The 15,146-nt window shown below is 52.0% G+C and overlaps 1 long non-coding RNA gene across 1 annotated transcript in view; it reads right to left on the reverse strand.

The window, feature by feature from the left end:
• Nucleotides 1–14,215, reverse strand: part of LOC137369527 (uncharacterized) — an 80,792-nt gene extending 66,577 nt beyond the window's left edge. Inside the window, exon 1 of the long non-coding RNA XR_010974961.1 lies at nucleotides 14,135–14,215. This is a non-coding gene — a long non-coding RNA (uncharacterized lncRNA). The remainder of the gene's footprint in view (nucleotides 1–14,134) is intronic.
• Nucleotides 14,216–15,146: the final 931 nt, after the last annotated feature.

Consider the following 15,146-nt stretch of genomic DNA (forward strand, 5'->3'; position numbering starts at 1 on the left):
GTTAAGCACCTGGAGGTGGTCAGTGGTTTGTGGAGCAGCGCCTGGAGTGGCTATAAAGGCCAATACTAGAGTGACGGGGCTAAAAGGGGTCATGAAAAGTCATTGGCAAACAGGAGTAAGGAAAATCCCAAGGCTTTTTATACGTATATAAAGAGCAAGAGGGTAACCAGGGAAAGGGTTGGCCCACTCAAGGACAGAGATGGGAATCTATGCGTGGAGCCAGAGGAAATGGGCGAGGTGCTAAATGAGTACTTTGCATCAGTATTCACCAAAGAGAAGGACTTGGTGGATGATGAGCCTAGGGAAGGGAATGCAGATAGTCTCAGTCATCTCATTATCAAAAAGGAGGAGGTGTTGGGTGTCTTGCAAAGCATTAAGGTAGATAAGTCCCCAGGGCCTGATGGGATCTACCCTAGAATACTGAGGGAGGCAAGGGAAGAAATTGCTGGGGCCTTGACAGAAATCTTTGCATCCTCATTGGCTACAGGTGAGGTCCCAGAGGACTGGAGATTAGCCAATGTTGTTCCTTTGTTTAAGAAGGGTGGCAAGGATAATCCAGGAAATTATAGGCTGGTGAGCTTTACGTCAGTGGTAGGGAAACTAATAGAGAGGATTATTCAGGACAGGATTTACTCCCATTTGGAAACGAACGAACTTATTAGCGAGAGACAGCATGGTTTTGTGAAGGGGAGGTCGTGTCTTACTAATTTGATTGAGTTTTTTGAGGAAGTGACGAAGATGATTGATGAAGGAACGGCAGTGGATGTTATCTATATGGACTTTAGTAAAGCCTTTGACAAGGTACCGCATGGCAGACTGGTACAAAAGGTGAAGTCACACGGGATCAGAGGTGAGCTGGCAAGATGGATACAGAACTGGCTTGGTCATAGAAGACAGAGGGTATCAGTGGATGGGTGTTTTTCTGAATGGATGGATGTGACTAGTGGTGTTCCGCAGGGACTGTTTGTAGTATATATAAATGATTTGGAGGAAAATGTAGCTGGTCTGATTAGTAAGTTTGCGGACGACACAAAGGTTGGTGGAGTTGCGGATAATGATGAGGATTGTCAGAGGATACAGCAGGATATAGATCGGTTGGAGACTTGGGCGGAGAAATGGCAGATGGAGTTTAATCCCGACAAATGTGAGGTAATGCATTTTGGAAGGTCTAATGCAGGTGGGAGGTATACAGTAAATGGCAGAACCCTTAGGAGTATTGACAGGCAGAGAGATCTGGGCGTACAGGTCCACAGGTCACTGAAAGTGGCAACGCAGGTGGATAAGGTAGTCAAGAAGGCATACGGCATGCTTGCCTTCATCGGTCGGGGCATAGAGTATAAAAATTGGCAAGTCATGTTGCAGTTGTACAGAACCTTAGTTAGGCCACACTTAGAATATTGCGTGCAATTCTGGTCACCACACTACCAGAAGGACGTGGAGGCTTTGGGGAGGGTACAGAGGAGGTTTACCAGGATATTGCCTGGTCTGGAGGGCATTAGATATGAGGAGAGGTTGGAAAAACTCGGATTGTTTTCACTGGAACGACGGAGGTGGAGGGGCGACATGATAGAGGTTTACAAAGTTATGAGCGGCATGGACAGAGTGGATAGTCAGAAGCTTTTTCCCAGGGTGGAAGAGTCAGTTACTAGGGGACATAGGTTTAAGGTGCTAGGGGCAAAGTTTAGAGGGGATGTGCGAGGCATGTTTTTTATACAGAGGGTAGTGAGTGCCTGGAACTTGCTGCCAGGGGAGGTGGTGGAAGCAGTTACAATAGCGACGTTTAAGAGACATCTTGACAAACACATGAATAGGAAGGGAATAGAGGGATATGGGCCCCGGAAGTGCAGAAGGTTTGAGTTGAGGCAGGCATCAAGATCGGCGCAGGCTTGGAGGGCCGAATGCCCTGTTCCTGTGCTGTACTGTTCTTTGTTCTTTGTTCTTCCCACAGGTGCTGCAGATAAAATTGGTTGTCAGGGCTGTTACACAGTTGGCTCTCTCCTTGCGCTTCTGTCTTTTTTCCTGCCGACTGCTAAGTCTTTTCGACTTGCCACACTTTAGTCCCGCCTTTATGGCAACTGATTCCCACGACTTGTGATCAATGTCACAGGACTTCATGTCGCATTTGCAGACGTCTTTAAAGCGGAGACATGGACGGCCGGTGGGTCTGATACCAGTGGCGACCTCGCTGTACAATGTGTCTTTGGGGATCCTGCCATCTTCCATGCGGCTCACATGGCCAAGCCATCTCAAGCGCCGCTGACTAAGTAGTGTGTATAAGCTGGGGATGTTGGCCGCCTCGAGGACTTCTGTGTTGGAGATGCGGTCCTGCCACCTGATGCCAAAGATTCTCCGGAGGCAGCGAAGATGGAATGAATTGAGACGTCGCTCTTGGCTGACATACGTTGTCCAGGCCTCGCTGCCATAGAGCAAGGTACTGAGGAAACAGGCTTGATACACTCGGACTTTTGTGTTCCGTGTTAGTGCGCCATTTTCCCACACTCTCTTGGCCAGTCTGGACATAGCAGTGGAAGCCTTTCCCATGCGCTTGTTGGTTTCTGCATCGAGAGACAGGTTACTGGTGATAGTTGAGCCTAGGTAGGTGAACTCTTGAACCACTTCCAGAGCGTGGTCGCCGATATTGATGGATGGAGCATTTCTGACGTCCTGTCCCATGATGTTAGTTTTCTTGCGGCTGATGGTTAGGCCAAATTCGTTGCAGGCAGCCGCAAACCTGTCACTGAGACTCTGCAGACACTCTTCAGTGTGAGATGTTAATGCAGCATCGTCAGCAAAGAGAAGTTCCCTGATGAGGACTTTCCGCACTTTGGTCTTCGCTCTTCGGCGGGAAAGGTTGAACAACCTGCCACCTGATCTTGTGTGGAGGAAAATTCCTTCTTCTGAAGACTTGAACGCATGTGAGAGCAGCAGGGAGAAGAAGATCCCAAACAGTGTGGGTGCGATAACACAGCCCTGTTTCATGCCACTCAGGATAGGAAAGGGGTCTGATGAGGTGCCGCTATGCTGAATTGTGCCTTTCATATTGTCATGGAATGAGGTGATGATACTTAATAGCTTTGGTGGACATCCGATCTTTTCTTGTAGTCGGAAGAGACCACGTCTGCTGACGAGGTCAAAGGCTTTGGTGAGATCAATGAAAGCAACGTAGAGGGGCATCTGTTGTTCGGGCCATTTCTCTTGTAGCTGACGAAGGGAGAACAGCATGTCAATGGTCGATCTCTCTGCTCGAAAGCCACACTGTGCCTCAGGGTAGACACGCTCGGCCAGCTTCTGGAGCCTGTTTAAAGCGACTCGAGCAAAGACTTTCCCCACTATGCTGAGCAGGGAGATTCCACGGTAGTTGTTGCAGTCACCGCGGTCACCTTTGTTTTTATAGAGGGTGATGATATTGGCATCGCGCATGTCCTGTGGTACTGCTCCCTCATCCCAGCACAGGCAAAGCAGTTCGTAGAGTGCTGAGAGTATGGCAGGCTTAGCACTCTTGATTATTTCAGGGGTAATGCCGTCCTTCCCAGGGGCTTTTCCGCTGGCTAGAGAATCAATGGCATCACTGAGTTCCGATTTTGTTGGCTGTTCGTCCAGCTCATCCATGACTATCAGAGACTGGGCTGCATTGAGGGCGGTCTCAGTGACAACATTCTCCCTGGAGTACAGTTCTAGGTCGTGCTCAACCCAGCGGTCCATTTGCTTGCGTTGGTCAGTGATGGTGTCCCCTGATTTAGATTTGAGGGGGGCGATCTTCTTGATGGTTGGCCCAAACGCTCTCTTAATGCCATCATACATTCCTCTGATGTTTCCGGTGTCTGAGGCCAGCTGAATATGACTGCATAGGTGTTGCCAGTAGTCATTTGCGCAGCGCCTGGCTGTTCTTTGTGCAGCGCCTCTGGCTGTTTTAAGTGCTACGGATGTTAACTCACTGGGGGCTTTTTTGTAGTTCAGCAGTGCAATGTGCTTAGCGGGTATGACAGGATCCAGCTCTTCAATGTGAGATTGAAACCAGTCTGCATTCCGCTTCACACGTTTGCCATAGGTGGTCATGGCTGACTGATAGATGGCGTATCTGATGTGGGCCCACTTGGTCTCTGCATCCCCTGTGGGAGTGTTTTGAAGGGCTTTTTCAAGTGAATTTAGAAATTTTTGTAATAGCTGTGGATAAGAAATTCTGCTCGTGTTGATGTGCGGGTGGCCCTTCTGCTTGGAGTGATGCAGCTTCTTTGGTTTGAGTCTAACCTTGCTGCACACCAGGGAGTGGTCGGTGTCGCAGTCCGCACTGTGGAAGCTGCGTGTGATTTGAACGCTGTTTAAAGAGGCTCGCCTTGTGACTATGAGGTCCAGCTGGTGCCAACGACGTGATCTTGGGTGTCTCCAAGAAACCTGTGTCAGGGTTTAGTTTGAAAGAACAAGTTGGTGATGCAGAGGTTATGATAGGTACACAACTCAAGCAGTCTCTGTCCATTCTCATTCATCCTTCCAACACCATAGCGTCCAAGGCAGGAGGGCCATGAGTCTTGGTCGGCACCAACCCTGGCATTAAAGTCCCCCAGCAGGAACAGATGTTCGGTATTGGGGATGCTACTAATGATATTATGGAGTTCCTCGTAGAACTGGTCTTTATATTCAAATGGAGAGCAGAGTGTTAAGCCTTAAAGACCTTAAAACTCTAATTCAGTTAAAACTACACGACCACACTAGCATGCGTAAGCGATAAACATACATTCAGATAGAGACTGATAAGTAGAAGAAATAAAGGGGAAAAGTTTGAAGCAATAGCTGGGGTTTATTTACTGTACTTTGAGTTTGATGTAGAGTCTTTGATTGCAGTTAAATCTTGCTATTTTGTTGGGGCCCAGTGGACGCTTTCAAACTTGTTTTGATGTAGTTGTCTTCTCTCTTGAGGTTTAAGTGTCTTCAGTGGATCTGGAAATTCATGAGAGAGAGAGAGAGAGACCCAGGCAGGAGAGAAGCGCTTTCTTCAAGTTCAGTTGCAGTCTGACCCAAACTGTTCTGTGAGCAGTTCAAAATCAAACCTGGGCCAGCAGGTTAGTCATGTAACTAGTTTTTTAACAAATCCTCCTGCATTTTTTTGGGTTCCGTTCATCTTAGCAGAAACCCGCAGTGGTGGTGGTGGTGGTGGTGAGGGGTGGGGGTGGAATGGAATGCCAACTTGTTCCACATTCAATCTCTGGTGATCAAAATCCATTTGGATTAATTGGATCAGGGAGCAGTTCCATTGTCCCTCCAGGCAACTGTCTTAGTACGCAATATGTTTCCCGCCACTGCTGTGACTTCTTTAAACAAGTTATCTTTTCAGCTCAGCAACAGTTTAAAATTAATGTTCATATGACAAAATTAATATGCCTCATTCTTGGCAGGTGGGTCTTCATGACAGGGGAGTATTACCTTTGAGGTCCTGCTTGCTAGTTTCTTACCTAGCTCCCTAAACTCTGGCTGCAGGACCTCATCCTTCTTTCTACCTATGTCGTTGGTACAAATATGCCCATAATGGCTGGCTGTTCACCTACCCCCACCCCTACTAAGAATGCTCTGCAGCCAGTCAGTAACATCCTTGATTCTGGCATCAGGGAGGCAACATACCATCCAGAATTCATGTCTATGGCCACAGAAGAACCTTTCTGTTCCCTAAGTATAGAATCCCCTATCACGATTGCTTTTCCAATCTTCCTCCTGCCCCCCACCGCTGTACAGCTGAGTCAGTCGTGGTGACGTGGACTAGACTCTGGCTGCACGTCCCAGAGGAAAATCATTACTCTCACCAGTATGCAGAATGGAATACCATTTGGTGAGTGGGATGTACTCAGAGGACTCCTGCACGACCTGCCTGGCGATCATGCATTCCCTCTCTGCCTGCACACTCTTAAGCTGTGGGGTGACCACATCTAAAAACATATTATCCATGAAACTCTCAGCTTTGTGGATGCGCCTCTGTAACGCCAGTTGCTGCTCAAGCTATGAAACCCGGAGCTCGAGCTGCTGCAGCTGAGGGCACTTCCTGTGGTTGTCGAGGACATGAGAAGTGTTCCAGAGTTCCTACATGGAGTAGGATGTGCACTCCACTGGTCTGAACGTCCCTGCCATGCTACTATTTATTAGACCATTAAACTTCCTACTTCAAAAAAAAAATCACCAGCTACTCACCAATGGAGCTGTCCCCGACCCACTTCACGCTGCTGCCAGCCAGTTTCACACTGTTCCCGGCCTGCTTCCCACTGCTCCCGGCCTGCTTCCAACGGCTCCCGGCATACTTCTCACTGCTCCCGGCCTGCTTCCCACTGCTCCCGGCCTGCTTCCCAGTGTGCCTGGCCTGCTTCCCATTGCGCCTGGCCTGCTTCCCAGTGCGCCTGGCCTGCTTCACACTACACCCAGCCTGTTTCACACTGCTCCCGGTCTCCTTCCCACTGCTCCTGGTCTGTTTCACACTGCTCCCGGCCTGCTTCACACTACTCCCGACCTGCTTCACACTACTCCCGACCTGTTTCACACTGCACCCGGCCTGTTTCACACTCCTCCTGGTCTGTTTCACATTGCTCCCGAACTGCTTCACACTGCTCCCGACCTGTTTCACACTGCACCCGGCCTGTTTCACACTGCTCCCGGCCTGTTTCACACTGCACCCGGCCTGTTTCACACAGCTCCCAACCTGTTTCACACTGCTCCCGACCTGTTTCACACTGCACCCGGCCTGTTTCACACTGCTCCTGGTCTGCTTCACACTGCTCCCAACCTGTTTCACACTGCACCCGGCCTGTTTCACATTGCACCCGGCCTGTTTCACACTGCTCCTGGTCTGCTTCACACTGCTCCCAACCTGTTTCACACTGCACCCGGCCTGTTTCACACTGCTCCCAACCTGTTTAACACTGCACCCGGCCTGTTTCACACTGCACCCGACCTGTTTCACACTGCTCCCGGTCTGCTTCACACTGCTCCCGGCCTGTTTCACACTGCTCCCGACCTGTTTCACACTGCTCCCGGTCTGCTTCACACTGCTCCTGGCCTGTTTCACACTGCTCCTGGCCTGTTTCACACTGCTCCCGGCCTGTTTCACACTGCACCCGGCCTGTTTCACACTGCTCCCAACCTGTTTAACACTGCACCCGGCCTGTTTCACACTGCACCCGGCCTGTTTCACACTGCTCCCGGTCTGCTTCACACTGGTCCCGGCCTGTTTCACACTGCTCCCGACCTGTTTCACACTGCTCCCGGTCTGCTTCACACTGCTCCCAGCCTGTTTCACAATGCTCCCGGCCTGTTTCACACTGCTCCCGGCCTGTTTCACACTGCTCCCGACCTGCTTCACACTGCTCCCGACCTGTTTCACACTGCACCCGGCCTGTTTCACACTGCTCCTGGTCTGCTTCACACTGCTCCCAACCTGTTTCACACTGCTCCCGGCCTGTTTCACACTGCACCCGGCCTGTTTCACACTGCTCCTGGTCTGCTTCACACTGCTCCCAACCTGTTTCACACTGCTCCCGGCCTGTTTCACACTGCACCCGGCCTGTTTCACACTGCACCCGGCCTGTTTCACACTGCTCCTGGTCTGCTTCACACTGCACCCAACCTGTTTCACACTGCTCCCGACCTGTTTCACACTGCACCCGGCCTGTTTCACACTGCTCCTGGTCTGCTTCACACTGCTCCCAACCTGTTTCACACTGCACCCGGCCTGTTTCACACTGCACCCGGCCTGTTTCACACTGCACCCGGCCTGTTTCACACTGCTCATGGTCTGCTTCACACTGCTCCCAACCTGTTTCACACTGCACCCGGCCTGTTTCACACTGCTCCCAACCTGTTTAACACTGCACCCTACCTGTTTCACACTGCACCCGGCCTGTTTCACACTGCTCCCGGTCTGCTTCACACTGCTCCCGGCCTGTTTCACACTGCTCCCGACCTGTTTCACACTGCTCCCAGTCTGCTTCAGACTGCTCCCGGCCTGTTTCACACTGCTCCCGACCTGTTTCACACTGCACCCGGTCTGTTTCACACTGCTCCCAACCTGTTTAACACTGCACCCGGCCTGTTTCACACTGCACCCGGCCTGTTTCACACTGCTCCCGGTCTGCTTCACACTGGTCCCAGCCTGTTTCACACTGCTCCCGGCCTGCTTCACACTGCTCCCGACCTGTTTCACACTGCTCCCAACCTGTTTCACACTGCTCCCGGTCTGCTTCACACTGCTCCCGGTGTGTTTCACACTGCTCCCGACCTGTTTCACACTGCTCCCGACCTGTTTCACACTGCTCCCGGTCTGCTTCACACTGCTCCCGGTCTGTTTCACACTGCTCCCGACCTGTTTCACACTGCTCCCGGCCTGTTTCACACTGCTCCTGACCTGCTTCACACTGCACCCGACCTGTTTCACACTGCTCCCAACCTGTTTCACACTGCTCCCGGTCTGCTTCACACTGCTCCCGGCCTGTTTCACACTGCTCCCGGCCTGTTTCACACTGCTCCCGGCCTGTTTCACAAAGCTCCCGGCCTGTTTCATAAAGCTCCCGATCTGTTTCACACTGCACCCGGCCTTTTTCACACTGCTCCCGACCAGTTTCACAAAGCTCCCGACCTGTTTCACAAAGCTCCCAACCTGTTTCACACTGCTCCCGGCCTGTTTCACACTGCACCCGACCTGTTTCACAAAGCTCCCGACATGTTTCACACTGCTCCCGACCTGTTTCACACTGCTCCCGGCCTGTTTCACACTGCGCCCGGCCTGTTTCACACTGCACCCGACCTGTTTCACAAAGCTCCCGGCCTGTTTCACAAAGCTCCCGGCCTGTTTCACACTGCTCCCGGCCTGTTTCACACTGCACCCGACCTGTTTCACAAAGCTCCCGACCGGTTTCACACTGCTCCCAACCTGTTTCACACTGCTCCCGGCCTGTTTCACACTGCTCCCGGCCTGTTTCACACTGCACCCGACCAGTTTCACACTGCTCCCGGCCTGCTTCACACTGCTCCCGGCCTGTTTCACACTGCACCCGACCTGTTTCACACTGCTCCCGACCTGTTTCACACTGCTCCCGGCCTGTTTCACAATGCTCCCGGCCTGTTTCACACTGCACCCGACTAGTTTCACACTGCTCCCGGCCTGCTTCACACTGCTCCCGACCAGTTTCACACTGCTCCCGACCAGTTTCACACTGCACCCGGCCTGTTTCACACTGCTCCCGACCTGTTTCACACTGCACCCGGCCTGTTTCACACTGCACCCGGCCTGTTTCACACTGCTCCCGACCAGTTTCACACTGCACCCGGCCTGTTTCACACTGCACCCGACCTGTTTCACACTGCACCCGGCCTGTTTCACACTGCACCCGGCCTGTTTCACACTGCTCCCGACCTGTTTCACACTGCTCCCGGCCTGTTTCACACTGCTCCCGGCCTGTTTCACACTGCTCCCGGCCTGTTTCACACTGCACCCGGCCTGTTTCACACTGCTCCCGGTCTGCTTCACACTGGTCCCGGCCTGTTTCACACTGCTCCCGACCTGTTTCACACTGCACCCGACCTGTTTCACACTGCTCCCGACCAGTTTCACAGTGCACCCGACCTGTTTCACACTGCACCCGGCCTGTTTCACACTGCTCCCGGCCTGTTTCACACTGCACCCGGCCTGTTTCACACTGCTCCCGACCAGTTTCACACTGCTATCGTCTGCTTCACACTGCACCCGGCCTGTTTCACACTGCTCCCGACCTGTTTCACACTGCTCCCGGCCTGTTTCACACTGCACCCGGCCTGTTTCACACTGCTCCCGACCTGTTTCACACTGCTCCCGACCTGTTTCACACTGCACCCGACCTGTTTCACACTGCACCCGACCTGTTTCACACTGCTCCCGGCCTGTTTCACACTGCTCCCGGCCTGTTTCACACTGCACCCGACCTGTTTCACACTGCTCCCGACCGGTTTCACACTGCTCCCGACCTGTTTCACACTGCTCCCGGCCTGTTTCACAATGCTCCCGGCCTGTTTCACACTGCACCCGACTAGTATCACACTGCTCCCGGCCTGCTTCACACTGCTCCCGACCTGTTTCACACTGCTCTCGACCAGTTTCACACTGCACCCGGCCTGTTTCACACTGCTCCCGACCTGTTTCACACTGCACCCGGCCTGTTTCACACTGCTCCCGGCCTGTTTCACACTGCTCCCGACCAGTTTCACACTGCACCCGGCCTGTTTCACACTGCACCTGACCTGTTTCACACTGCTCCCGACCTGTTTCACACTGCTCCCGGCCTGTTTCACACTGCTCCCGACCTGCTTCCCACTGCTCCCGACCTGCTTCACACTGCTCCCGGCCTATTTCACACTGCTCCCGACCAGTTTCACACTGCACCAGACCTGTTTCACACTGCACCCGGCCTGTTTCACACTGCTCCCGGCCTGTTTCACACTGCACCCGGCCTGTTTCACACTGCTCCCGACCCGTTTCACACTGCTCTCGTCTGCTTCACACTGCACCCGGCCTGTTTCACACTGCTCCCGACCTGTTTCACACTGCTCCCGGCCTGTTTCACACTGCACCCGGCCTGTTTCACACTGCTCCCGACCTGTTTCACACTGCTCCCGACCTGTTTCACACTGCACCCGACCTGTTTCACACTGCTCCCGGCCTGTTTCACACTGCTCCCGGCCTGTTTCACACTGCACCCGGCCTGTTTCACACTGCTCCCGACCTGTTTCACACTGCTCCCGACCAGTTTCACAAAGCTCCCGACCTGTTTCACACTGCTCCCGGCCTGTTTCACACTGCCCCCGGCCTGTTTCACACTGCTCCCGGCCTGTTTCACACTGCTCCCGGCCTGTTTCACACTGCTCCCGGCCTGTTTCACACTGCACCCGGCCTGTTTCACACTGCTCCCGACCTGTTTCACACTGCTCCCGGCCTGTTTCACACTGCACCCGGCCTGTTTCACACTGCTCCCGACCTGTTTCACACTGCTCCCGACCTGTTTCACACTGCTCCCGGCCAATTCACACTGCTCCCGGCCTGTTTCACACTGCACCCGGCCTGTTTCACACTGCTCCCGACCTGTTTCACACTGCTCCCGGCCTGTTTCACACTGCACCCGACCTGTTTCACACTGCTCCCGGCCTGTTTCACACTGCTCCCGGCCTGTTTCACACTGCACCCGGCCTGTTTCACACTGCACCCGGCCTGTTTCACACTGCTCCCGACCTGTTTCACACTGCTCCCGGCCTGTTTCACACTGCTCCCGGCCTGTTTCACACTGCTCCCGGCCTGTTTCACACTGCACCCGGCCTGTTTCACACTGCTCCCGGTCTGCTTCACACTGCTCCCGGCCTGTTTCACACTGCTCCCGGTCTGCTTCACACTGCTCCCGGCCTGTTTCACACTGCTCCCGTCCTGCTTCACACTGCTCCCGACCTGTTTCACACTGCTCCCGACCTGTTTCACACTGCTCCCAACCTGTTTCACACTGCTCCCGGTCTGTTTCACACTGCTCCCGGTCTGTTTCACACTGCACCCGGCCTGTTTCACACTGCTCCCGGCCTGTTTCACACTGCTCCCGGCCTGTTTCACACTGCTCCCGACCTGTTTCACACTGCTCCCGACCAGTTTCACACTGCACCCGACCTGTTTCACACTGCTCCCGACCTGTTTCACACTGCACCCGACCTGTTTCACACTGCACCTGACCTGTTTCACACTGCACCCGACCTGTTTCACACTGCACCCGACCTGTTTCACACTGCACCCGGCCTGTTTCACACTGCGCCCGGCCTGTTTCACACTGCACCCGACCTGTTTCACACTGCACCCGACCTGTTTCACACTGCTCCCGGCCTGTTTCACACTGCACCCGACCTGTTTAACACTGCACCCGGCCTGTTTCACACTGCACCCGGCCTGTTTCACACTGCTCCCGACCTGTTTCACCCTGTTCCCAGCCTGCTTCACACTGCACCCGGCCTGCTTCACACTGCACCCGGCCTGTTTCACACTACTCCCGACCTGTTTCACACTGCACCCGACCTGTTTCACACTGCACCTGACCTGTTTCACACTGCTCCCGACCTGTTTCACACTGCTCCCGACCTGTTTCACCCTGTTCCCAGCCTGCTTCACACTGCACCCGGCCTGTTTCACACTGCTCCCGGCCTGCTTCACACTGTTCCCAGCCTGCTTCACACTGCACCCGGCCTGTTTCACACTGCTCCCGGCCTGCTTCACACTGTTCCCAGCCTGCTTCACACTGCACCCGGCCTGTTTCACACTGTTCCCAGCCTGTTTCACACTGCTCCCGGCCTGTTTCACACTGCACCCGGCCTGTTTCACACTGCTCCCGGCCTGTTTCACACTGCACCCGGCCTGTTTCACACTGTTCCCAGCCTGCTTCACACTGCACCCGGCCTGTTTCACACTGCACCCGGCCTCTTTCACACTGCACCCGGCCTGCTTCACACTGCTGCCGGCCTGTTTCACACTGCACCCGGCCTGTTTCACACTGCTCCCGACCTGTTTCACACTGCGCCCGACCTGCTTCATTCCGCTCCTGACTTGCTTCACACTGCTCGCCTCCTGCTTCACGCTGCTCCTGATCTGCTTCACGCTGCTCTGTCCTGTGTCACAGTGATCCCATCCTGGATCACTTCACACTGCTCCAAATCCCAGTCCGCTTTATCATTTTTTTTAAATTTCCAAAATATACTTTATTCATAAAAATCTGTAAAAATACATTCCCAAACAGTTTCAAACAGCACCAAGTCAAAAAATACAAACAGTGCAAAGGAGATCAGTTTCTTTCAATTGCCTCACAACCCTTCCATTTCATTTGTCATGCCATATACATTTTTAAATTTTACGGTACACGAAAATTTTCCCGGTACAGTTCGAAGGGTTCTCCATGGATACACCCCCTCCGTTCAGCTTGGTGGGGGGACCTTACACAGTGGTCTTTCCCCATTGAGCCTTTGCTGCGGCTGCCCCAAGCTTTAGTGCGTCCCTCAGCACGTAGTCCTGGACCTTGGAATGTGCCAGTCTGCAACATTCGGTTGTGGACAAATCTTTGCGCTGGAAGACCAGCAAGTTTCGGGCAGACCAAAGGGCGTCTTTCACCGAATTGACAGTCCTCCAGCAGCACTTGATGTTTATCTCGGTGTGCGTCCCTGGGAACAGCCCGTAGAGCACAGACTCCTGTGTTACAGAGCTGCTTGGGATGAACCTCGACAAAAACCACTGCATCTCTTTCCACACCTGCTTTGCAAAGACACATTCCAGTCTGCCTCACACTGCTCCGATCCTGACCTGCTTCACACTGATCCTGGAATTCACATTATTACCTCTTTTGCGATGTGTAGCTGGCATGGTTTTGATGCGAAAAAATACTGGAGCCAGGATAAATATGAACTCAAAATTATAATTAAACTGACATGGTAGATTAAATCACATGCTCTAGTTTATTAATTAGCTGTGAATATGGGGAGAAATGCAGTAGAGTTGAAGAAGAATTTCCCTGATTTTTTTTCCAGATTTCCTTCTCTGGAATCCACTGTCTCAGGAGATTGGATGGCTAGAGAGTGTGTCAGTGGATAATTATCGTTAAAAATATTGTGAAATGTTAAACCAGATCTTTTGTAGTTTCTGTATATTTCAGTCTATGTAGTGGCGCACTAACAAACTGCTTCTCGTCTATTCTTTATATGATCTTTTTACACAGTCAGTAAATATTTTTGCTTTTGAACTACAAATATTTGCATATACCTATTTTAGTGGTACTAAGCTTCATATAAACTAAACAAGACAATTTGGTACATCAGTTTTTGTATGGGCACCAATGGGCAGTTCATTGGCATGAAACAAATCCTAAATGAAGATTATTCACACTGTAAATTTGTAATGGACAGTGTGTAGTTTTGCAGACCATTAGACTTGAATAATCAAAATCCAAAACTTTCAAAGGTTTAATTTGATTTATGCGCTTTTTCTTTAATTGCCGACTGGTTAATGTATTTTCACTACCTTAACAGTCATGAACTTACCTGGGATAGAGCGGACCTGAGAGGAATCACATGGGAGCGCCAACTATAAATCAAGACCGGGGCCCTGGCCCACACTTACCTGAGCGAGCGGAGAGGCAGGTTGCGACTGCGACTGGAGGTCGGTGCGTGCTGGGCTTGAAGAAAGAGTGAAAGCCATAAGCTGACTGGTTGGTGAATGACCGCTGTTAGAGAGTATTCGTAAACAGCTGGAAAATTAGAAAAAAAGTAATTCTTTTTTAACCCTCGAATAGCTACCTTCTAAGTGGTAAAGTTAGCATTACAAAGGTTTTAATTGGTATAATTTTTTACTAATTACTAATTATAAAGTGCTGCTTGGACAGAGTGTGAAGCTATGAGCTTGGTGTGTGAAGGAGTTCAGTGAAGAGTGGAAGGAGGCTCTTCTTTGTCTCTTTCTTTTCTTTTTCTGCCTTTTCAGTCTCTACTATTTGGTTCTTACTTTGGCAGAAGGGAAGAAGCTGATTGGCAAGTAACTGGTAAGTTATTCTACTTATTACACTAACAATAATTAGTTTGCAAAGTTAAGCTATGACAGGGCAGCTTGGCCGAGTGGAATGTGCCTCCTGTGGTATGTGGGAACTCGTGGATACACTATGTGTCCTCGACGAACACATCTGCAGGAAGTGTCATCGGCTGCAGAAGCTTGAGCTCCGGGTTTCAGAACTCGAGTGGTGGCTGGAGTCATTCTGGTGCATCTGCATGGCAGAGAACTATATGGATAGCATGTTTAGGGAGGTGGTCACACTGCAGGTCAAGAATGTTCAGGCAGAGAAGGAATGGGTGACCGCCAGGCAGTCTAAGAGAGCCAGGCAGGTAGTGCAGGAGTCTCCTGAGTCAATCTCGCTTACTAACCTGTTTCCATTTTGGATACTTGAGAGGGCAATGGTTCCTCAGAGGAGTGTAGCAAGTGCCGTCCATGGCACCAAAGGTGGCTCAGCTGCATAGGATGGGAGGAATAAAAGTGGAAGGGCAATAGTGATAGGGGATTCATTAGTTAAAGGAACAGACAGGTGTTTCTGCGGCCGCAGACGTGACACCAGGATGTTATGTTGCCTCCCTGGTGCCAGGGTCAA

The sequence above is a fragment of the Heterodontus francisci genome, chromosome 5 (assembly GCF_036365525.1).
Source record: "Heterodontus francisci isolate sHetFra1 chromosome 5, sHetFra1.hap1, whole genome shotgun sequence".
Taxonomy (NCBI): domain Eukaryota; kingdom Metazoa; phylum Chordata; class Chondrichthyes; order Heterodontiformes; family Heterodontidae; genus Heterodontus; species Heterodontus francisci.